Here is a 25,428-nt window from a genome sequence, read left to right as displayed (position 1 = left end):
GAAGAAGAGGACCTGTGAAGAGAGGGGACCAAGTCCAAAAGTCACTGTGGAGTCCAGGAGAAGTAGAAGCTACTACCTACCCAGCTGTACTTGCAGGAGTTGGTCGCCGGCGAGGAAGAAAAGGTCAACACTGCAGCCGGAGAGGAGTTCCTGATGGATGCAGAAGATGTCCCACACTGGAGTGAAGATTGCAGACGGGTGTCGGTGTAGGAATTCCACCAACAAGCCTTGGCAAAGGCAAATTCTTGGTTAGTGGAAAAGTGGTGCTGCTGGGACCAACAAGGCCCAGGAGGACGCAACCTAGGAGAGGGAGTCACAAGGGACCCTCAGCGGCACCGAGGATTCACAGAAGCGGAGGCAGAGGAGTCCCACTGGACGGGGGACACAGAAGTTGCAGAAAGAGCCCACGCACCACTAAGGAAAGGGATCCCACACCACAGGAGAACCACACAGAGGGCTGTGCGTCGCAGGAAGGAGTGCTGTGGACTGGAGCTACAAGTTGCCTGAAGATCCCTTTGAGGAGATGCAAACAAGCCTTGGCAGCTGAAAGATGCGGTGCACTGGGGTACTGTCCTGCGTGGCAAGGGCTTACCTCCACCAAAGTTGGACAGCTGCTAGAGAGGACCAAGAGGACTACTCCGGACCACCACCTGTGATGCAGGATCCACGCAGCTCAAGATAAGATGAGATCCATGCAGCCGGTCGTCGTTGCAGCAGGTGCCTGTGGATGCCTGGGGAGTGACTCCTTCACTCCAAGGGAGATTCCTTCTTTCTTCTATTGCAATCTGAAGACACGCTGCCCTCAGTGGATGCACAGCTGGTGGAAATGTTGCAGTTGCCGGAAGGAGCCCTGGGAACAATGTTGCAGAAGAGTGCTTCTCCTTGGAGGCCGCTTCTCGGGTCCTGGAGGTTTCAGTCGCAGTTCCGGGGGCCAGAAAACAAAGTAGAGGTTGCAGAGGAGTCCTGCTGGAATCTTCCAAGCCGAATCTGAGGACCCACCCAAGAGAGAGAGAACCTAAATAGCCTTGGAAGGGGGATTAGTCACCTAGCCTGGTAAGCACCTATCAGGAGGGGGCTCTGACGTCACATTTCTGGTTTGGCCATTCAGATGCTCCCACCGTTTCCTGCCAACCTTGGAAACAAGATGGCAGAATGCAGGGACCTTCTGGAGGAGCTCTGAGCACCACCCCTGGGGTGGTGATGGACAGCGGAGTGGTCACTCCCCTTTCTATTGTCTAGTTTTGCACTAGAGCAAGGACTGGGGGTCCCTGAACCAGTGTGGACTGGGTTAAGCAAGGAGGGCACCATATTTGCCCTGCAAAGCATACCAGTGGCTTGGGGAGGCTACCCCTCCCAAGTCAGCCCCCAAAGGGAGAGGGTGTTACCTTCCTCTCCCAAAGGAAACCCTTTGTTCTGCCTTCCTGTGCTTGATCAGATCAAGCAGCAGGAGGGCAGAAACCTGTCTGAGGGGTGGCAGCAGCTTGGGCTGCCCAGAAAACCCTGTAAGACTGGTGATAGTAATGCTGGGGGGTCCTCTAAGGAGCCCCCAGAGTGTATGCAATCATACTTCCAATACTTGCAACAGAATTGGGGTATGGTTCCGACATGTTTGATACCAAATATGACTAGGTTCAGAGTTACCATTATGTAGCTGGACAGAGGTAGTGACCTATGTCCAGAACACGCTTAAATGGCATCCCCGCACTCACGAATTCCACAAACATGGAGCCGAGTTTGTGGGGGCACTTCTGCTAGTGCAGAGGTGCCCTCACACACAGGTACCTGCACCCTACCACCTGGTAGTAAAGGGGTGCATGAACCCTTTCATGCAGGCTGCAATGGCAGGCCTGCAGAACACTTTGCATGGACTTCCTATGGGTGGCATGATACGTGCTGCAACCCATAGGGATCCCCTGGTGCCCCAATGCCCTGGTTACCAAGGTACCAAATACTAGGGACTTACATAGGGGCACCAGTATGCCAAATGTGGGGTGAAAAAGGTTCCAGCAGGTTAGAAGGGAGACAGCATAATCACTGGGGTCCTGGTTAGCAGGATCCCAGTGAACACTGTGAAACACACTGAAAAACAGGCAAAAAGTAGGGGTAACAAAGCAAAAACAACAAGTGATGGACGGAATGCTGAACATTGTCAAACACTCACCCCCAGTCCTAGATCTGGGTTTAATCCATCGTTCTTTTGCTCACCATGCCACCCCAGTTTGGACCCAGCCATATGCAAATCAGTCTTGATCCTGTTCCTCATGGGAACAGTCCAGACCGAACTGCCAAGCCAGGTCCTCACTGGACCGGAAACAAGCATCCTAGGACCGGTTTCGGGGTTTCACCCCTCATCAGCCAGGCTAGCTTGAATCCAGTGGCATGGGAAGTACGGGACCCACGTCTGGGCATACCCTTCCCACATAGGGCGACAAAGCAAAAACAACAAGTGATGGACGGAATGCTGAACATTGTCAAACACTCACCCCAAGTCATAGATCTGGGTTTAATCCATCGTTCTTTTCCTCACCATGCCAAAAACGATGGATTAAACCCTGTGACTGGGGGTGAGTGTTTGCATTGTCAGCACTCCGTCCATCATCCTTTTGTGTTGCTAATGTCGCCCTAAGTGGGAAGGGTATGCCCAGACGTGGGTCCCGTGCTTCCCATGCCACTGGATTCAAGCTAGCCTGGCTGATGAGGGGTGAAACCCCGAAACCGGTCCCAGGATGCTTGTTTCCAGTCCAAGGAAGACCTGGCCTGGCAGTTCGGGCTGGACTGTTCCCATGGGGAACAGGGTCAAGAATGATTTGCATATGGCTGGGTCCAAACTGGAATGGCATGGGCAGCAAAAAAACAATGGATTAAACCCAGATCTGTGACTGGGGGTGAGTGTTTGCATTGTCAGCACTCCGTCCATCATCCTTTTGTGTTGCTAATGTCGCCCTAAGTGGGAAGGGTATGCCCAGACGTGTGTCCCGTGCTTCCCATGCCACTGGATTCAAGCTAGCCTGGCTGATGAGGGGTGAAACCCCGAAACTGGTCCCAGGATGCTCGTTTCCAGTCCAAGGAAGACCTGGCCTGCCAGTTCGGGCTGGACTGTTCCCATGGGGAACAGGGTCAAGACTGATTTGCATATGGCTGGGTCCAAACTGGAATGGCATGGGCAGCAAAAAAACGATGGATTAAACCCAGATCTGTGACTGGGGGAGAGTGTTTGCATTGTCAGCACTCCGTCCATCATCCTTTTGTGTTGCTAAAAAGTAGGGGTAACCATGCTAGAAAGAGGCTACTTTCCTACATCTTAGTGTTGAAGCAAAGGGATATCTATGAAGATACTGATGCAGTAACAATAGGGAATAAAGAAGAGAAACCCAGGGATGTTTATGAAATATTAATAAAAATGTTGTAAAATCATTTGTGGGAAAGGGGATGAGTTTAGGGTAGGGGTGTGTGTCAATTTATTGTGTTATTACAGAGACATACTTTTTTTCGAGACAATAGGCGAAGAACAAAAGACTAAATGAGGATGTGGATTTGTTGCAGAAAACGGCTAGGACATCTGATTTTGGTGCACTTACTGATTCATAAAGCCATGAAAAACAGGTATACTGCACCAGTGACCAAAGAGTACAATAATAGTATTAAAAAAATACCAGCTTAAAGGAAGCCATTGCGATTGTGGAAGGAATGGAGCACACTTCTGGCGGCAGTAATGTTGAGTAAATTGTGAGAACAAAAGAAACCCTGTGAGAAGACTAGGAGAATTATATTATTATAATAATAATAATAATAATAAATACTGAGACACTCCCACAAAAGAATATATTGATAGGTCACAGATGTGATAGCTCGGATCATGATGCCAAAAATGCAATGTGCTTTGCAAAGAACTCCACATGCCAGAAATGTACTAAACAGCCGTGGACTAGATATTACTGTGCGACATGCACCCACAACAGTCACCAGGACCACAGGTAATCTGCTAGGTCAATAGTGAGCTAGTGTTTTAGTGAGAATATCTCAAGAAAGGCATTGGGTGAGAGAGGCCCATCTGTACATCGTTAAGGCATATGGGATCGGGCAAACATGTAGCTCAATGCCATGTGGCGCCTAACCAGTGTTTTCCATCACGCTGTCCCCATGTATGACATTCTAGTAACCTGGCCTTGGGCTTTCTACCTGCAGATCAAGTCAACTATCATTTGGAGGCAGGTCAGTCTTCTCTTAAACCAAATGTCAGGCAGCAACCCCACAGGCTTTGCCAAACTTCTGACTAGTCCCAAGGGAGAATAGCAGGCACCCAGAGGTTCAACTCTGGATAGTTACCTTCTCTTGGTGATGGTAAACAGGACTCCTCGTTGTAGAGTAATAAAAAAATAATAATAATAAAAAATAAAAAAAACAACGCTGAACAAAGTAGAGGTTGAGACGTTAAACACATTCCTCTGGAGGCCAAAGCGCAATCCTTTAAATCAACAAGTAAGTCTTCCATTTGTACGCTTAAACAATCCACCATTTCTCTAGGAGCAGCTTATTCTTGTTTGCCAAATATGTATGGGCTTCCTGCCATGTTACCCACACTGAGACTAGTTTGCACTGCTCTTGTTCTCTAGGGCAAAAGGTATAACACAGGAAGTGGAGAAAGAGTGGATTTCACTCTAGCAGGGAAATCTGCATTAGACAATGGATCTGGGGTGGCTTTATCCTTCACCCACCAGTTTCAGACATGGGACAGGAGCATATGGAACATCTTGGATCCACCTTGACAACCCAGTATAAAGGTAATCAGCATCTTGTCCACCACAGCCAAGAATATTTTAATTGACTCCACTAATGATGTCCAGATATACATACATAAACCAACATATATATTACAGACACCTCATTTATTGACACAATAGGATGAAAGCCAAGAACCCAGTAGCAAACTTTGACAATATAGATGCGCACCGTGCGCATCTTGAATCCTTCAGTAGGAGGTGGAATTGAGACTTATGCAGACATCCTTGGCCCACTGACTTCTTCAGCCTTATAGGTAATCACATTACTTCTATTGTATCAACATTCTGGATCCAGCTCTTGTTTATTTATTATTTTTTCTACTGGTGGTTATTTTTTGACCCCTGTTATTATTGCCCTTTAAAGTAAGGGCCAGTGTATACCAAATTAAGTGTGATCCTGTTTTGTGTTTTTTCTGGTGAAGGTTCACTTCTGCACCTTTCATTTGGTTTTGGCACTCTGTTATGGAATCCTTGTTTTTCAGACTCAAGCATGTCAGTTATTTTTTTTGCAGACATCTAGCAATTTCGAGTCCCGTGAGAATTAAAAAAATATTTTAGGCTTTCCCTTCCAGTTCTTAGGTCAAGAGTAAGCATGCGCTGCTTGCAAGACATGCTGTATTCAGTCTATGGGCTTCGACCACACCCACTATTGCCATTCGTTCTTTGTTGTGCTCGTCTTAAATGCTTCCTTTCTATTGGTGCATTTTTCTAAATGTCACTCTTTTGTGTGCGGAGTTCCCTCCTAGGTGATTTCACTAAGAGAACATTTTTCTTGGCCATCACACTAGCTAGAGTGTGATGGCCCTTCCTACCATCTGGGCATTGCAGCCTTAGTGTTCTTTTGGTTGTCCATAGCAATGTGTTCACACTACACCAGTGAAAACACTGTTTAAAAAGGCACCAAGTATGGAGGACAACGAGATCTCCCGGGGAGGAAAGAGGTCGAACAACTGCAACAGGAGGTTCTGTGTCTTCGTGAGCAAGAGGAGCAACTGCAGATCGCGACGGAGGACTTGGAAAATCGTTCTAGACGACATAATATACGTATTAGGGGAGCTCCGACCGGGGCAGAAGGAGAAGATATCAATGAGTTTGTCATGGCGTTGTTCCACTTCATCCTGGGCCTGGATAGCACGCAAGAGATAATATTGGACCGGGTCCACAGGGCAGGTCGGATGGGGGGGGGGGGTTGGGGGTCAGTGCACACCCTTTGGACATCTTAGCGTGTGTACATAATTTTACGACTAAAGAAAGTATCCTGCAGAGAGTGCGAAATCTCCCTCAGGTCCAGTTTAAAGGGCACACGCTACAGCTATTCCAGGACCTCTCACTGCAGACTTTACGCCCATCACAGAACACCTCCGGGCAAACTCTACACCTTACACCTGGGGCCACCTATTTCGCCTTGTTTTCCGATGGGGGGGGGGGGGACCAGCTGAGGCAGGTGAAATCACTACAGGAGGCTTGTCTGATCCTAAACTTAGAGGAGACGGAGCGGAGCGCCGGGCAGATGAGGAGGCCCCTGCTGAGAACCGTCCGAGATGGCGACGTAAAGATAAGAAACGGAAACAGCCGCGGCCGTCATCGACCGAACAAGCGCTGGAGGGACAATCCGTATTAAACAGTCTTGCGACGGGGACCAGTGCCTAGATGCGGATAGTGCCCGGAGAATGCTAAAGTGGTCCGGGCCGTTTCCAGAGCAAGTAGTGAAGATGCTGGAGTTAGGTCTGGGCGGTGGGGGTCTCTGGACGCCACGAGACGACTTCGAGAGGTGTTGTCGACCCCTGTCTGGGACTTGCCCCTTCTTGGACTTTTGATTGAGGACTTGTTTGTGTTAGATATGCACCCGTTGTGCACATTTGTCTAATTCTGTTGTGCTCCCCCTAAAGGTCTTACATGCCATTGTCATGATCCTTGTTCTCCAGTGTGCTTGCCCCTCCCTGAGCCATCCCTGGCTGTTGCCCTTGGGTGGGGGTCGTCGACTAGGGCGCTTTACCCGCTCAACTACTCATGTCCTTTAAATGTCTAAGCCTTAATGTCCGGGGCCTCAATAGTCCCGCAAAGAGGTTGGCGATCCTCTCTGCCCTTGAGAGATCTGAGAGCCACATCTGCCTACTACAGGAAACGTATTTGTTAGCTACAGACACATATCGTATGCGCTCAAGGTGGTTCCCCCGGCAGTTTTGGTCTTCTGCCCCTACGAAGCATGCTGGGGTGGCAATCTTGATATCGAAGGCCTTTCCCGGGGAGGTAGTTGCCAAGATACATGAGGTAAGGGGTAGGTTCCTTGCCCTTAGATTGCGTGTAGGGTCATTCCACTTCACAATCGCCACGTTATATGCCCCTAACGCACAGCAGGAAACATTCATGAGACAGGCTATATCTCCAATACTCACTACTCCAGACAGGGCTATACTTGTAGGAGGGGACTTCAATCTGGTCATGGATAACGATATGGACCGCTCCGGACACCGCTACAGGCTGACGGGGGCGCTGACTCCTGCAGGGCGACAGTGGCTGGCTGACTGTGACCTTGATGACGTCTGGCGGAAGGCGCATCCGACTCTCCGGGACTATTTGTTTTATTCGGCGTCCTCTAAGACTTACACGCGCATAAACTTTTTCCTGGCCTCCTCAGAGTTTAGTTCCCGAGTTAGGGAGACCACGATTGAGCCTAGGGCTCCGACAGACTATGCCCCTATAACTTTGGTGGCCCGCCTTGATGGTGGTCGAGTCAGGGTCCCAGGATGGCGTTTTCGGGACACAATACTGCAGTCCCGGAAGGCGGAAGAGATGTTGCAACGAGCAATCCTGGATTATGTTAGTTACAATGATAATGGGAGGACTAGTCTAGAGACACTTTGGAAGGCTCTGAAAGTAGTCGTCCGCAGAGAGGTGATCTCATTCTCGGCTAAAGAAAATAAAGCCAGGAGACAGCAGAGAGCGGTGTTAGAGCAGAAAGTGTTGGTACTAGAGCACTCCCACAAACATACTGGCGCCCCCAGAGAACAGAGGGAATTGGAGAAGGTGTGCCATCAGTTGAAAAGACTGGATTGGGACTGGGCGGAGTATGCTGTAGCCCGGCTTAAACACAAGTTCTATATAGGGGGTAACCACTGTGGGGAACTTCTGGCTCATAAACTGAGGGCTCAGCGATCTGCCAATGCCATAAAGATGGTGCGCTCCCCCTCCCAGGGTGTGGCGCGGACGGATATGCAAATGACCAAGGTTTTTGCCGATTTTTACAGAGAGCTGTATGCTGCAGATCGGCTCGGACCCATCCTCTTATCTCTCGGATTGTGCCGCTCCGTGAGCAGGATGCGGCCTGCCTTGACCAGCCCATAAGGATAGAGGCGGTGGGGGGCGTGGCTTAACACAATGGCGGTTGCAGCTTCTTTCTGAAGATCCCGTCTTTCTCTCCTCACCTTCGGGGCTATAGCACCTCAAATGGCTCTGGGACCTACAATGTTGTGGTGGAGAGTGTAGTGACCCCCCAGGTTATCGCCAATTGGATCCTGACCCCAGTCTACGGCTGGTTTGGGCTCTGAGGTGAGCGGGCTCGGGGAGAAGACAGAGAAAAATTAAAGCAACAAGATGGCGGCCATCGGGCGCTCTGTGACCTAGGCGCGCGGGGTGGCCGAATGGGTGAGAAACTCCTCCGAACTTTTACCACTGGGCACCCCACCTGCCTCGGGGGACCGGTGTGTGGACGTGCGGCAGCCCGGGCCGGTCTTTAGCAGCCCTAAGAAAGGGGCGGGAGGAGGGAGCGGGGCAGACCGTGCCGTGCCGGAGAGGTGCTGAGCAGAAAGGAGAGGAGACCAGACGTCGGGCCGGGGGCAGGGGCGCATCCGCTCAGCCCCTTGATCCATACTTGGCCCCCCGCAGGGGGCTGACCCGGTGGGCCGAAACAGTAGGAATTCGTAGGACTTTGCTGGGGGACACTGAGCGAGCTGAGGCTAAATTGAGAGAAGCAGAGAAAAATAGGCCTGGAAACCCACACCTACAAGCCCTAATACAAGAACACAGATCAGAAGTAGCACATTGTGTCGAACGCCTCAGATGTTTTGACTATAAACACTACCTCACAAGAGTAAATGACGAGAGAGATAAAGCGGGTAAACTGCTCGCCTGGATGGTCTCGCAATCAGAACCCCTCCCCCCCCCCCATAATGAGCCTGTTCTCAAGGACAGGGACCAAACTGCATGACACTGAACAGATTAATGCCCAGTTCTTGTCTTTCTATGAGAAACTATAACAAAAAAGACTCAACTTAAACAGGGACCTAACTGAACATTACTTAACAACAATAAACCTGTAACCCTGGGAACCAATATCCACAGACACACTAGAGGAGAGTTTCACACTAGAAGAGATCAAGGAAGCCATGAAGGGACTAGCAGGGGGATAAATCTCCCGGTAACGACGGCCTTCCCACTGAGTTTTACAAAGCCTTTGCTGAAATCCTCTCACCCAGACTAGTCAAAATGTTTAAATGTGCCAGAGACCAAGGCCTCTTACCTCAAACTTCCAGGGAAGCAATTATAATCCCCCTTCTCAAGCACAGCAAAGACCCAACAGGAGTGGGGGCATACAGACCCCTCTCTATGCTGAACCTCGATTATAAAATCCTTAGCAAGATCCTGGCAACCAGACTCCTCCCACTGATTCCCTCTTTAATACACCCAGACCAAGCAGGTTTCATACCAGGACGTAATACAGCTGGGAATATTCAAAGACTAATTGCAGTTATGAGGGACTTAACTCCCACTGCTGGGCCCCTGGGTATCCTGGCAGTAGATATCGAAAAAGCCTTTGATATCTTAGACTGGGAGTTCCTTTATAAAGTTATGTCCAAATTTGGAATAGGCCCGGGATACATTGCATGGGTGAAACTGCTATACACTGACCCTTCAGCTAGAGTCCGCGCGGGGCGCATAACGCCCAGATACAAAGTGGAACGCGGGACAAGACTGGGTTGCCCCCTTTCCCCCCCTACTGTTTGCACTAGCAATGGAACCACTGGCCACTGTTGCCAGGACAGGGCAGGGGGGGACCAGGTATCCTGGTCAGAAACTAGAAACATCACATAGCCCTGTACGCAGACGACCTCCTAATTTTCTTGAACGACATCCAAAGGGATTTACCCCTAGCACAACTAATGCTATCCAACTTTGAAAGTCACTCAGGCCTAAAAGTAAATTGGGGTAAAACAGGTCTATTTCCTCTTGTAAAACACCATCAACCCCCCCTGAATCTGGGACTGGTAAGATGGATACCCGATGGGCTCCCATATCTGGGAGTGAAAGTTTATCACGAGGCCAGGGATATTCTTGATGGAAATATAGGGGGCGCTGTCCGCTCCATAAAATCCTGCATGACATTCTGGCAAACACTCCCAATATCAGTGACAGGACGCATTGCGATTCTCAAAATGATTGTGCTGTTGAGATTATTAGATCATTTCTCAGCTCTCCCGATCTGGATTCCCAAGTCCTTCTTCAGAGATCTGAATACAACAGTAAGCTAATTTATATGGGGTAAAGGCAGGAAAAGAGTAGCTTTGACAAAACTTCAAAGACAAGCGACAGAGGGGGGCTTGGCAACACCAGACTTCGAGTCCTATTACCTTGCAGCACAATTACAGTGGCTGGCACTCTGGATCTCGAACAGTCTGTTAAAACCAAATGCAAAAACCCCCACCCCACAGAAGGCCAGACTGTTTGAGATACTCTTGGATTCTCCTAGAGACGAGAGGCAAGACAGCCCAGAACTGAAAATAATAACCAAGTGTTGGAAATCCTATTTACGTAAAATCAAAACGAAGACCCCCTATTCTGCGGAACTCCCCCTTAGCTCATTGCAGGTAATAACGCGGAGGAGGACTGAACTCGAACTTAGAGACTGGGCGGAGGCCGGAATTACCACAGTAGGCATGCTATTTGTGGACAATAAATTGAAGTCCTTTGAGGCCTTTAGAGCGGAATACGACATCCAGGCGAAACATTTTTTAACATACGGGACCATAAAAGCCAGTATATACAATCACTGGCGAACAAAAAACACTGAACCCACAGCGCAAGCAATATGCACGCATCTAACATCCTCAGATCACAAATCTAAGGTTATGTCTATGCTGTATGCTTTAATACGAGCAGACATTACAGACCCTCTACCCTACCTTAAACAACAATGGGAAAAAACAGCCAATCGTGACATTCCAGAAGTAGAATGGGAACATATACTGCGGAACCTTCACAAAGCTTTGCAGAATGCCAGATTTAAACTTATCAATTTTGATATCCTACATCAAGCCTATTTAACACCTGCCCGCATTAATAAATACTTCCGTAAATCCACTGAGTGCTGCCCAAATGTAGATTAATAGACGCAGAGTTTAATCACGTTTTGGGAATGCCATATACTGGCATTCTATTGGATTGAGATTTGCCAAAAATTGTCCCAGCTACTGAATAAGACCGTGACATGTTCTGTGGATAACTGCCTCCTATCCGCCTTTACTCACTCATTCTACCAAACACAAAGCCTCAGATAGATTCCTAGACTTGGCCTTATCACTAGCGAAAAGAGAAATAGAAAGCAATTGGAAAAATCCTATGGGCCTTAGAGTAATAACCTGGATAAATGAACTAATTCGGTGGGCAACCGCAGAAGGTACGCTACTGCAAAGAGGCCAAAAACAGGATCAGACCCCTGGAAGTATCAGAAGACTGGGAAATAATTATGGATACACTCAGAACAGAGCTCATACAACAGAATCCTCCCAACACACTATAGCCGGGACCATGATATAAACAACAAAACCCAATAATATGCAATAATCATAGGGCGAGACTCACTCATAACCCTGAGCAGAAACCCCCACCTTTACAGACTGCTGCCAAGGGCCCATAAGGGCTAACTAAAAGTGACTAGCTACCCTGCTGCAGAAATTGCATTGCTGAAACAGGGATCTAGGATGGAAGGGTTTGGGTGGGATTGGGGGGGGGGGGGGGAGGTCTGGAATTTGCTTCTACAAAAGTTTACGATATATACTAAGTAAGAACCATTAACCAGACTATGTACATAGGTAACTAAGATACAAAGTGATAAACAGAGAAATGTTAAGAGAATAATAATGTATAAGTATTATTGAACTGATTTAAAACCAATAAAATCTGGTATAAAAAAAATAAATAAAAAAAAGGATAGAGGAGGTAATCTCAGCTGTTTCTCACCTTATGGTTGGGAAGTCACCTGGCCCGCACAGCTTCACCGTGCTTTTCTAAAAGACCTTTTGTCCAGAACTGGCCCCAATCCTAACTTGCCTCTTTAATTCCTTCCTAGTAACCAAAGCCCTCACGCCCAGCATGCTGAAGGCCACCATCACGGTCATTCACAAGCCTGGGAAGAATCCGGGGGACTGTGGTTCATACCGACCAATCTTGCTCCTAAATATAGATGCCAAGCTATTCACCGGCATCCTGGCGCAGCGCCTTAATCCTTAGATGCCTGGACTCATTGACCCGTACCAGGCGGGCTTCATACCCCATCGACAGTGCGGAGACAACACTTAGCGGCTCTTACACTTAATAGACAAAACAAATAGATCCCATAAAGAGCCACTCCTCCTCTCCATCGACGCAGAGAAAGGGTTCGATGGTGTGCATTGGCCCTATCTTTTCCGGGTGCTGGAGCTCTTTGGTGTTGGACCGGCGCTCCTGACCTGGATCAAATGCATATATCAGGAGCCCAAGGCAGCGGTCCGCATTTATGGGACTCTTTCATTGCCGTTTCAGATAAGGCGGGGAATGAGGCAGGGGTGCCCGCTCTCCCCACTATTATTTGCTCTTTATATGGAGCCCCTAGCTCAGCGTCTTCGCGATGACCCCCACATTTCCGGCATTAAATTTGGGGGAGACCACCACATTATTACTTTATATGCTGACGATGTGATTCTTACTTTGGCGGAACCCATGGTCTTGCTGACTGTGCTCATGGATGCCCTTAGTACGTTTAGTAGGGTCTCTGGGCTTAAAGTGAACACACAGACATCTCAAGTCTTACATTTGTCATTCCTTCCTGCGCACGAGGAGGCCCTCCGTTCTAGATACCCCTTTACATGGACAGCGTTGCGTGTCCCGTACCTAGGCATAGCTTTGGCAACGTCAGCGGCGAAGACGTCTAGCCTGAACTACGCTTCCCTCTCTTGGGAAATATTGAAGGACCTAGAAAACTGGGGGAAACATAAGCTCTCCTGGTTCGGTAGGGTGTCTGCGGTCAAGATGACAGTATTGCCGCGCATACTCTATGTGTTTTAGACGCTCCCTCTGACTCCGCCGCCACATACCATAGTGACGCTCCAGACGGCGATCTTGAAGTTTATATGGGATCGGAAGCCTGTGCGGATACCGCGTCGCACACTGTACCGTCCTAAGGAGGAGGGGGATTGTCAGTCCCTTGCCTGTTGAGGTATTATCAAGCTGCCCAGCTGCGCTTTCTGCCGGAGTGGAGTTGCCTGCTTACGGATAAGCACTGGTGCATTATGGACCAGGCAGTCGCTGGGTCTCACATAAGGAAGGAGCCATGGCTCCGACGTAGGTATAGAGCACAGGGGCTCTATTCCTCTCCGATCACAGGTGTGACGCTCCAGGTGTCGGACGCGGTTGCGATAAAGCACGGTTTGACGACCTTCCCCTTTCCCATGTCACCGATTTGTGAGAACCCCGACTTCGCCCCAGGCTTGCAGATAGAGAACTTTCGCCACTGGTACGGGGGGAGGGTTGCAGAAGGGTGGGGAGTCTATTTGATGCGGATGGAGTAACTCCTTTTGACCAGATGAGAGAGACTTATGGACTCACGGAGGCAGACAGGCTGACGTACTATCAGGTTCGACATTGGGCCCTCCAGTCGGCGGTCAGGCCCTTGGTAGATAGAAAGCTTACGCCTTTTGAGAAATGGCTCCTGGTAAAGAAAGATGACAAGAGGGTGATATCGGAACTGTATAGACTTTTGCAGGGGGTAGCGCAGCCTTTTAAAACCAAGGGGCAGAGGAGATGGGAGGAAGAGTTGGGGAGAGAGCTGACAGAGGAGGAGTGGGAGAGTGTCCACTTTAGAGCACATCACACAGCTCACAACACATCGGGGGCAGAGACTGCCTATAGGCTGGCTACATACTGGTACTATACCCCGGCAAGGGTGCATGCGTGGGATCCCTCTAAGTGGGGGCTCTGCTGGAGGGGATGCGGCAACATGGGCACACTCATACACCTGCTGTGGCACTGTCCCAAGTTAAATAGATATTGGAAGTGCATCCTTGACGATATAGACAGAGTATTCCATACAGAGATTCCTAGACTACCGTCATATGTTATACTGGGTTTACCCAATCCTCTCACCTTCCCTCTTCGCTCGTTGAGAGGTCGGCAGATAGCCCTTGCTCTCAATGCAGCGCATCAGACGGTACTAGCTCTGTGGGGCTCGGACAGGGTCCTGAAGTACACCTACTGGCTTCATAAACTTTGGTTCATCATGGCAATGGAGAAACTAACACTGGCGTCTAGGCAGAGGGCTGATGACGTCCACAGTCTCTGGAGACCTTTCATTCAGATTCTGTCCACGGAATTCAACGAACTGACTTGTCCTGCATATTTAAGGGTTTTGGGGCTATTGGAGGATGCCTGATATGGGAGGATAGCTGTTGACGCTGAAAGGTGTTGGGGTTCATGGGGCCTCTTGTGGGGGGGCGTCGAGTGGGGCGGTCGGGATAGAGAGGCATTGCGGAACGTTGCATGGGGAGCACTGTTATGTATTTAGTTTTTCTTCTAGGTTTGTGGTTTCCAGTTCTACCAGGGGCCCAGTCCTCTTGCCACATGTGATGCGGGCATCAGATCCTGGGGGGCGGGCTGAGGGGACAACGGCATAGGTTTATCTATGTCAAACAGCACTCTCTGTCGGTCCGTCCTTTGGTATGCGTGGCAGGGGATACTGCTCCGTTTTTTTGCTGCCGGCCGATGCGGTTGTAGGCACAGAGCTTTGTATTTGGTCCATATATATTATATACCAATAAACAGATTTGATCCATAAAAAGGCACCAATGGTTTCAGGTTTAATTTGTTCTTGTGCCCCTGCATGGGTATACCTAATTGATGTTTTCCAAGCCACTTTTTCCTCCACTGCTGTTTTAGAAATAATTGTGTGTGTGTGTTTTGCACCCTCCGTCAGACTCATACTCGTCCACTTTCAGTCTTCCTCATTCTAAAGTCCGCTAAACAGTGCTGCAGCTGCTTCTCTGGTCCCAATGGTAAATCCTCATTCTTAATCTTATACGCAGTGATGCTTGCCGATTCCCTGGTCCCGTCGGTAATTCCTCATTACAAGTCCGCAAAGACAATGCTGCAAGCTGCTTCTTTGTTCCTGTCGGTAATTCCTCACTCGAAGTCCTCTAAGCAGTGCTGATAGCGGTTTCGCTGGTCCCAGTGGTAATTCCTCATTTTAAGACCTCTAGACAGTGTTTTTAGCCATTTATCTGGTCCCACAGGTAATTCCTCCTTCTAACACCTGTAGACAGTGCTGTCAGCTGCTCCTCTGCTCCCAGTGATAATTCCTCATTCTCAGTCCTGTACACAATGCTAAAGCTGCTTCTCTGGTCCCAGTGGTAATTCCTTATCCTAAGTCCTCTAGACAATACTGCAAGCTGCTTCTCTGGTCCTGTTAGCGATTCCTCATTCTATGTCCTCTAAACAGTGCTGCAGCTGCTTCTCTGGTCCCAGTGGTAATACCTCATTCAGTGTCCTCAAGACAGTGATGCTAGCTGCTTCTCTAGACTTGGTGGCAATTCCTCATTCCAGGTCTGCTAAGAAGTGCTGCTAGCTGCTTCTCTGGTCCCAGTGGTAATTACTTATTCTTAGTCCTATGAACAATGCTGCACCTGTTTCTCTGGTCCCAGTGGTAATTCCTCATTCTAAGTCCTATAGACAATTCTGAATACAGTTTATCTGGTCCCATCGGAAATTCCTCATTCTAAGTCCTCTAAACAGTGCTGCAGCTGCTTCTCTGGTCCCAGTGATAATTCCACATTCTTAGTCCTCTAGAACTGCTGCAGGTGCTCTCTGGTCCCAATGGTAATTCCTCATTCTATGACCTCTAGTGTGACAGTGTTGCAGCTGTTTCTTTGGTACCAGGGGTAATTCCTCATTCTTAGTCCTGTAGACAATGCTGCAGCAGCTTCTCTGCTCCCAGCTGTAATTCCTCATTCTTGGTCCTCTAGGAAGTGCTGCTAGCTGCTTATCTGGTCCAGTCGGTAATTCCTCAATCGAAGTTCTCTAGACAATGCTGCAAGCTGCTCTTCTGGACCCACTGGTAATTCCTCATTCTAAGCCCTGTAGACAATGCTGCTAGCTGCTTCTCTAGTCACAATAAAGACTTGTTCCCCAGCACCTGCCATCCCAGAGGAACAGGTATTCTCTATTATCACTTCAATAACCTTCCTGTACTTTTCTGGATTTGTTATTAACTGAAATTATTTTTCGACATGTCCACCAATACAATTTGCCTATACCCATTACGAAAATCATACCTTAAATCTCATCAAGGGCCATAAATACGATGAAATGTGCCAGATTTTTCATTCAGAAATAAACAGGCAACCTCATTCTGCAATCTTTCTTTACAGAAGAGATGAAACCAAGTACATTTAAGTTGTTTGTATTGAAATCAGCACAAACATTTTCCTCTGGTTCAGCTACAAAACAGATTTCAGCTAATTAAGGCACCCTATACCCCTTGTACCATACCGTTTGCATGCTTTGATGTCCATGTTGTAAACAGTCAAAGGGGCATTGAAATTTGTTTGCACAGATTTTTACGAGTATGTGTGTGATTCACTATCGAATTTGTAGTAAAAGGTCACACCTAAACTATTATGGATTAGGTACAAAGTGCAAAAACACAAACCTAATCCTTTAGGCACCTTTGCTTTCTCTTTTCCTGAATTCTAGCAGACAAAGGAAGGCAGTCATGCTCTTGTGGTGGGCAGGTTCTGAGTAACTTGGCCGTACTCTGTGGTGGCAGGCTCTTCTGATTTACACAAACATCCTTCCAGGGTAAACACAGCTTCACCCTCTCAGTTAACAACCATAGACATTACCAATTAACTTTTTTTAAACGACCATTGGCAAAGACATTATGTCTGCACTGTCGTTTAGCCTTTTGCCATTGTCAGTGTTTATTTTTATTTCGTCATTTTTTTGTAAAACCTTGTTTTGAGCCCTCACCAATATACAAAATAACCATCGGGCAAAAACTAAAATATTTCTTAGCCATTTCAGATAGCAATCCTTTGTACTGATGTGCTCTTTGTTATCAGCAGAATGCCATCACTCGCAATGAAGTTAGCAAATGACGGATGTGGACTGACCCATTGCCCCATACTGTGTGCTGCTATTGGTAGAAGAAAAATGTGAACGACACAACAGGCCAGTTCTTGAAGGGGTGTGTCTGAAAGCCCACACAAGATTATTGATCTAACTTTAATAAAAATCGAAAGGTATTGGCTAACAAGACGTAAAAAGAAGTGTGCACAACAGTGTGGGGAAATTCGATAAAGTCATGTGTCTCTTGATCACCCTGTTGTCTAAGACAAGTGGCATGCCTTGAAATGAAAGAGGTAAAACGAGTTAAGAAAGGCAAGCTACACTGTCAACAAAAGTTTACCAAAAGAAGATAAAGATAGTGACATATGTCACAGCAGTATTTGAAGCGGCAGCAATTAAAAATATGTTTTAAATCATTAAGGTTATAGCCACAAAATTTCGTTTGACTCTTCTCATAGCCAGTGGTAATGTAGGAAACCTTGGGATTTCTTCATTTTTAAAAATTACCCCCAAAAAGCCTAAATGTATTGGCTTAATGCACCATTTTAAACAAAACTTTGGCTAACCAGTCTCACCAAACAAATAGTTTGTGTTGATACTATACATCACACGCCTCTGCTTCTGGGAAGCTCACCGTTTTCACAGAAATTCTTAAAGACAAGACAATATCCCAGGAATCAGAGGTCAAACCTATGTGTCTACAAGTTCATTGGCATGTTGGCACTGAATAAGATCTTTTTAGGCTGAGCAGACCTGCTATGATTCTAACCTGTGCTCACTGGCGCAAACAAAGATCCCTCCAGCAGATGTTAGTCAACAGAGCCATCACAAAAAGTGTAATCCATCAAATGAACCTATGGCATTCATTATGAAAATGCCCGATAATGCTTGGCACTAGTGGTTTGTCATCATTAATCTCTATTAAAAAAAAAAAAATGTACACCTTTTCAATTTGGGACGTCTTATTCACAACTACAAATCCATATTAAGTGCTCTCTCCTTGACCACTCCATGTGATCAATATTCAACTAAATTACACTGGAACCAGCAACCAAAGCTAAGCCCAGATCTAAACAATGAAACATCAATTATCAAAGTAAGAAAAGGTTCACCAAGAATAATTGGCCCTCCGAACTCAAATGTTTAAGTTTGTTTAGGCTTGTCAGCAACTTTTGCTATCATACACTATAACACCTTCATATGAACACTGGAACACCACTTAACCATCCGGGAAACTGCCTTGACATGAATCGCCCGTGTTTTAATTATTTAACTTACAGCAAGTAAAACTGAATGTCTTTATAGCAGAGATGGTGGATTAGTAAATGAGAGCTGGGATATGTACGGACTCCTGTAAAGTTAGTAAATCTTGCCTGCTTGGATAAAACATCATTCAGTGGGCAGACATGGGTTTAACCTTCAATAGTGACAGAACAAAGAGCAGGCTCTCGCTCCTCGAAATTAAGTATTTCAACTAAACCAAAACAAAATTAAAGTCAAGTCAATCAGTAAAATTCCCATACCGTTTTAGCAGTAAAACAAATACATGTAATAATGAAAACAAGATGAAACTGTGTAGGTAAGAGAAGGGTCATGAGATATGACAAAGAACAATGTCACAAAATACACATAGGAGCAATAGGGTTGTAAAGGTCAACGTTAATCCGTGTTTATTGCCAAGAAAAGCCACCGGATGCCACTCTTGCAACAAAAACAAGAAAAAGTTACTACCAAGTTACCTTACAGAGGCTGGAAGGGCAGCATTGGTTACCATTCAGGCTGGTACATTCAAAGGCTTGTAAGCTTCCTCGATCTCTTTTGGGGGACTGCAACCAGAACTCTAAGGAGCATACTCTACCCCTGCTTCCTGCTGCAAACGAACGTTTAAGTTTCCGTAGATTTCTATAAGATTATTCTGTTCACTCCAGGTCCAAAGTTCCACAGTTCAAGTCGAACTCAATGACTTACTCCAATCAAAGTTCCAGGAGATTTCATTGTCGCCATTGGCCTTCTGGTTATTGCAAAATACACATATTCAGCCTTTTGTCTGCGCGAGGCTACAGGAGACCGTCTAGTCTGAACTTTGAGAGCACTTCCAGATCTGAGTACAAGAGAAAGCATGCACAGACCTCAGTCATCTTCTAGACACACACAGAAGTGGTATTTCCTCTTCTGTTCTTTTCCAGTGCAGTTGCATTCCGAGGCAATAGAGGGTAGCTCTTTTTATAGGCTTATGAATCCAGAAATTGGGGAGAATTGTCACTAATCCTACAAACACTTGCATGCTCAAACCATCTTACCTTTTTGTTACTTCATGTTAACTTCTGGCAAGCAATCCCAGAAAACTCTTGCTAATGGGTTTATCAAAAAGGAAATCCTACCCAAGGAATGTCTTATTCCAGCGTGGGATCTCTTTGCAAAACAAAATCGTCTGGGACCGAGGCCAGGTTTTCACCGACTGTTAGCAAGAGACATTGGTGGGGAAGAGAACGCCGCCCAGGCCTCTCTCACACCAAGGACCTGTTTATAATCTCGTATAGGCTACACAAATCAGTAATTGGGGATAACTTCTTCTAAACCCAAGAAAAATGCCAAATCCAAACTATCCTTCTTTGTTAGTACTTCCTGTTGATTTCTGGCAAGCTTTTAAAGTCTCATGTAGGTGGTATAAATGCATGCCACATAATACATGTGACGATTAACTTTAACCATGTTATTGAAGCCAAAACAAATAACTGAAAGAAACAAATAGAGCGCAGCAATAAAAACGTTGGGTCTACGAAATGAAGACATCACCAAAAACATTGGCTAAAAACTCAGCCCTTACTTGTGCTAAAAAGCTCAAAATACCTATAAGGTAAAGTGATGGGATAGGCTATTGGGGTGAGAAGCGGGTGAGGGAACATAGGGGAAAAATGCAGGAAATGATTCGCAGGATAATCCAACAGTGTTCACTGGTGCCGGTTACACTAACTGGATAAACTCTACTGCCCCTAAGTGGCTGTTTCGCCCTTACAAAAAAAAAAACATCTAGCATCAGAAACAAGCTAAATCCACCTCTAATCTACAATGACTGTCTACATTTACCTCTCTCTACCTGTCTTTTTCAGCATGTTCAATAAAGGAAGAGGGTGATTCTCACCTGTGTAGAGGTGAAAATCGTCCCGTCCTTCTTAAACTTTAATAACGTTTAATACCACAACCGAGGTGGTAATGTTCAATGCCGAATGCTTCAAAGTCTGAGATCCTTCCTTTTACGCTACATACTGGAGCTGGTTCTGCCTTGTTCAACACCGGAATTGCCGGCCCGCTCACGTTCTCTTAAAGTCATTCCTTTAATCCTGCGTAATGGAGCTGAAATCAGAGGAGGAGGGATAGTTTTTCTTCCATTTGCAAGTCTTGTTTCATCAGTACTGCCTATTCAAAATCTGGACCGTCAGCTCAGGGTCCTCTAGAATAGTTATGACGGTACCGTCACCTTTCCCATATAGAGCAGTTGAGAGGAGCACGTAGGCACTCTGCATCAAGTTGCCATCAGTGTAATCACTGGGAAGGGCAAACAAATGGTCTCCATGACCTCTTTGCCTGAGCTTTTGTAAGCTATCTCCGGGAACCCTAGAACCCTAAACATGGGCAGCATGACTGAGATTTTCCCATGACTTAACTTTGCAGTATAAACAATGCTACAGAAATTAGACTATTGAAAAAAGAATGCCTCTGAGCTACTCTGCTTTATGGCCCACCCCCTTCCATCGTTTGCACTGCTATATTTATCTTAGCCAGAGAAGTTTCCATCCTCCTTTCTGTTCCAAAATTACCATCATCGCTTTTTGTACTCCACTGCATCAGTCGTCATACTAACCACTCCTGTGTCACCCCACCTCACCTTTATTTTATAAATGAGGCAGAAAACAAGATTTCCTATCTCACTTTTGCTGCTTCGTATCTTTTATTTTGTGGCTCCAAACTTTACACTCGTACTCAAACCCAACATCGGAGTACTAAATCTTGGCGCTTCATTCTAGACCAGAAACTAAATCTTCACTCCCATAACACTTGCTTTGCCAATAATGCTCAATGCCTGTTAATATTTCCGAAAGGTTTAAAACTCTTCATTCCTACAGAGAACCCCAAAACGGCGATCGAATCATTTTTCTTGTCAAGGCTTGGTTATGACAAATGCCGTTTTACGGGGATTTCTAAACCCAATCTTAATCGGTCCTTCTTGCAGTAACATGCGTTATTATAGGGCAGTGGTTCCGGGGTTTAGATCAAAAGACTTCCTATTGATATTAAATAACTCCTGAGAATAGTACCCAAGATACACAAGATAATCCACTAAGGATCTTATTCCCATCACCTTTATAAAATAAAAACAGATAATGTGGCTGCCACAAACTCACATGTTTTGAGACGCTCCTTCAAGAACTACCTGCCATCCCAATTATTTCTGGTTGTTCCTTTATGATTGAAATGCATCTTTACAGCCATTTGTGCAAATAAATATTCCTGAGATATATATATATATATATATAAATTGAAACCTCTTTGAGAGCGCCTCAGATCTCTTCTGCAGATGATGTTCATCAACTACTGCAGATGCTATTCATCAACTACTACGACATCTCTAGAATCACAATGTTATAAATGTTTAGGCGCAGCATGGTGATTCGACTTATTTGTTCTGGCGAAAAGGGTCATACTTTATATATTACTGATAACATATACGATACTGTTCATTTTGCATCCTTTACGGTCAAGCCGGTTATGAATGTGTTTGTTTCCTGTAATGCTCTGTTTATATTGGGCATTGCCCGTGCTATATCAAACCACAACATCAAACAAATCAGTTAGTCCAAAGAATATTAGTACATAAAAACGCTCGTTTATCACTAGCGTCTCCTCAAAAACATCATACATTCTGCGATCTTAAGTCTTGAGCATAGAAAAGCAAACTATTTTCGTCTGTCTCAGAAACGGATAAGCAAGTTGCAGATTCTTCAAAGCCACAGCACGGGCTTGTATTTGGTATTTCACACAACGACCTTACTTGTTCCTGCGGCTCAGCAGCCTAACACATCAACTCCAGGATCGCTGTTTTCTCTCATGGCCACAAGCTCAAATCCTGATGAGGTCACTCAAACTTTCATCACTCCCTGGGTCGACAAAAGTACCAAAAATCTGAGCAATAAACATGTTATTAAGCGCCAGGATGCCTCCAAAGGGGTGAATATGAAATTTACAAGTATACGCTGTTTTTGAAGAACGCTACAAAATCTTCCCTGACGACTTGTCAGATAAATGGTACACTACAAGGGACTATGTTTCCCGTTAAACACTTCCAATAAACGGGTAACTGCACATTCCAATCGGTTTCAAACCGAACCTACAAAAAATTCTCAAGCCTATCACTCCCGATGCACGAGAAATGGTAAGAAATTGGAATGATTAAGGGGGTATGGCTATGGAATGTTTTACCTTATATCAACTCCTGCCTTCGCCCCTTTAGGATTGCCTTCTTTCAGGTTCTTCTTTCTTCATACACTTTTACTGCTTTAGTAATGCTTGTTTCCCGGGCTTACCAAACTATGCAGATTCTCATCGCCTCCCTTACGAGTAGCTTCTTGTTTTGGGCTCTCAAACTACGCCGCCGAATTTTGTAAAGCTGTATACACTTAGCAATAGTGGAACTATGTTAAAAGATGCGTGCTTAAGACTGTGTTTCTGCCGGCAGACAAAAAGGAAAGACCACTTTGTCTGCCTCCTTCCAACCTGGAGACGACCCTCAACTACTACTTCCCGCCAAAGATTAAGTTGCCCGCTACTTACAAAGACCGTTCGTAAATTCAGCTCATAACCAGTTGTCAATTGTTGATATTGCAACGGATGTCATTTGGACACAATTTCAAATCTTCCGGGTCGTATCACAGCCAATCCTCATATTGAATATATTCTGGGTGCCGTCTGGGAGGATAGAACTGGTAATGTCTAAGGTGACCTAGGATTGGTGCGCCGGCGACAGCCAATCCTAATGAACGGACTTAATTCCGAAGTGCTGGTTGGCTGTGGAGTCCACACGTAGTTCTGCCGACTCAATCCTGCCATAGCGCCGATGGAGGATGTTTGGTTTGGCTGATGGCGTCTACAGTGCTTTCGCCCGCTGTTCAGGAGAGGGTCGGCAGGGGCCCGAGTCCGCAGAATAGCAGGACGGCAACCGAACACTTCTGTCCCCTGGTGGTCAGAGTGAGTGATGGTCGAAGTCTGTCACGGAGACCCTGCTATGGCTGCTGGTGTTGTGCCGGTCCAGTGATCTGATGTGCTCCTGGTTCGTTTCACGAGTGAAAGCCAGATCCCTTCCGGTTTAGTGTTGCCATTGCCCACGTTCCCTGCGTCCGGCCAGTGACTGGCTTGACGGGGTCGGCGGTGCACTAGTACTTGGCATGGAATACCTTTTTTTCTAGCTATTGCATCAAGAATTTTCAGTTCCATTAACAACGCAAAAGCGAGGATTGCGCTTCCCTTTCTTTACTGCAGGGAAAAAACAGCAGCCAGACAAACTTTAACCATAAATATAACTTCATTTCCCAGAGTCTATTGTTTACCCGTTATTGCTCAATAAGTCCATATGAAACGCCCGTAACCTTAGCCCTTCCTCTTTCTTTTCCAAACCATAATAGCTACAACCATGGATAAACGGAGGGTCTCCAACCTGGAAATCAGGTGTCAATTCTAAACTACAAACCAGTTGTCAAAACCAAACGTGGCTTCCAGGAAACCGTAACCTTAGTTCCATTTCTTAACTTTTGTAGGCCTTTGACCTTATATTATTTTATATTACTGTGATAAGGTAACATGTAAAAGGACCGTGTCATATACCACCCTCAGAGATTGACTTGAATCTTTTGACACCCACAGGAGTAAGAGAACATCCAATCAGACATTGTAAACCAATGAACATCAAATATGTCATTCAATAATCAAAATATTCAATTTGGAATCAGTAATGTATACACACCATGACCTATGTGGCCCTGAATCACCACACCAGTTTAGTAAAGTTTGAACATTTAAATTAACAATGCTAATAAAGTCACTCACATAGATCACGCACAAAACTAAATGATAGAAGTACAAAAACAACACAGGCTGTCCAAAAGGCTCAATCTTGTTCAAGCATTTAACATAAGACAAGCAAACAAAACAATGCAGAATGAAGGGTAAAATAGAAATAGCATACATTTAGTTGTGCAGTTGAATTAATTACAATCAATTAAGATACATTTAAAATCATACATTATTTCAGACATCACCAGCTATTACTCTTAACTTGAAATGCATGTGTGGACTTCATGCAAAAATAAAAACAAGACAAAAATTAATTTGGAAAACATCTAATTATGGCGCTAACCAAATACATGTGGTTGAATTTCTAAAGGGAAAACCTGCAAAGGAAAAATAAATGCACATTGGTTATAACTCTTGTGAATGAAACAGCTGTCAGCAGGGTTTTCATCAGCAGTGCACAGGAACTGCAGGTCTTCAGATAGCATCAGGAACAGGAGCAACAGTTCAGTAATAATGGGGCATAATGAATCCAAACTGTTAGAAGCATAGGCAAAGACAGAAACACGTCTAACTCAAAACAAGTTCAGCACAGTAACTGGAGCACAAACTGACTTACATGACCTAAAACTTTGCTATAATAAAGTCCTAAAAAGTTACTAGCTAAGCCTCTGTTGGAAAAGACTAGGATGTGGTTTAGTTCACAGCCAATAAACATTCATCTGTGCTTCAGATGTATCTCTTTTTTCTTTTTCTGCTACTCTCTGGTCGACAGCTTCATAAAATATTACAAAATAAAAACAACATGCAACAGGACATTGAGCACTGAAGCCCATTGTTAAAACTTACAATTATTATTTTGAGGAAATACGACAAGTAAAGCAGGAACAGAACATAATTTTTCAGCTGTGCAAGTCACACAGGATGTTTAATAAACTGCTTGCAAACACAGTGAAATCAGCAACATTTAAACATCGTGCTCCTGGAAAAATACAAAAACGTGGGCATTTTAACTAATACTAAACCCGAATAATAAAACATTTCTAGTAATTTCAAACTATTAGTTTTATGGTACATTAATAATTCATCTTCATCAACAAATATAATTATGATAAACCAAAATACATTTTCATTAGACATTATTTCATATAAAACACATTGTGGTGGACATTTTTAAAGTTGCACATTTATTTTTCTAACACACATTTTTCAG

General features: G+C 45.6%; 1 protein-coding gene across 2 annotated transcripts in view; it reads right to left on the bottom strand.

The window, feature by feature from the left end:
• CENPI (centromere protein I) overlaps window positions 1-23,093 on the bottom strand; it is a 368,658-nt gene extending 345,565 nt beyond the window's left edge. The window contains exon 1 of one of the 2 annotated variants that reach the window (XM_069213362.1): window positions 22,983-23,093. The gene's annotated coding sequence lies outside the window, so the exon portion shown is untranslated. Of the gene's footprint in view, window positions 1-22,631 lie in introns of both variants that reach the window. The other variant, XM_069213368.1, reaches the window with a different exon arrangement.
• Between the last annotated feature and the right edge of the window lie 2,335 nt (window positions 23,094-25,428).

This window comes from Pleurodeles waltl, chromosome 2_1 (assembly GCF_031143425.1).
Source record: "Pleurodeles waltl isolate 20211129_DDA chromosome 2_1, aPleWal1.hap1.20221129, whole genome shotgun sequence".
Lineage (NCBI taxonomy): Eukaryota > Metazoa > Chordata > Amphibia > Caudata > Salamandridae > Pleurodeles > Pleurodeles waltl.
Note: the sequence above shows the minus strand (reverse complement) of the source record. Positions and strands in the feature narration are given on the sequence as shown.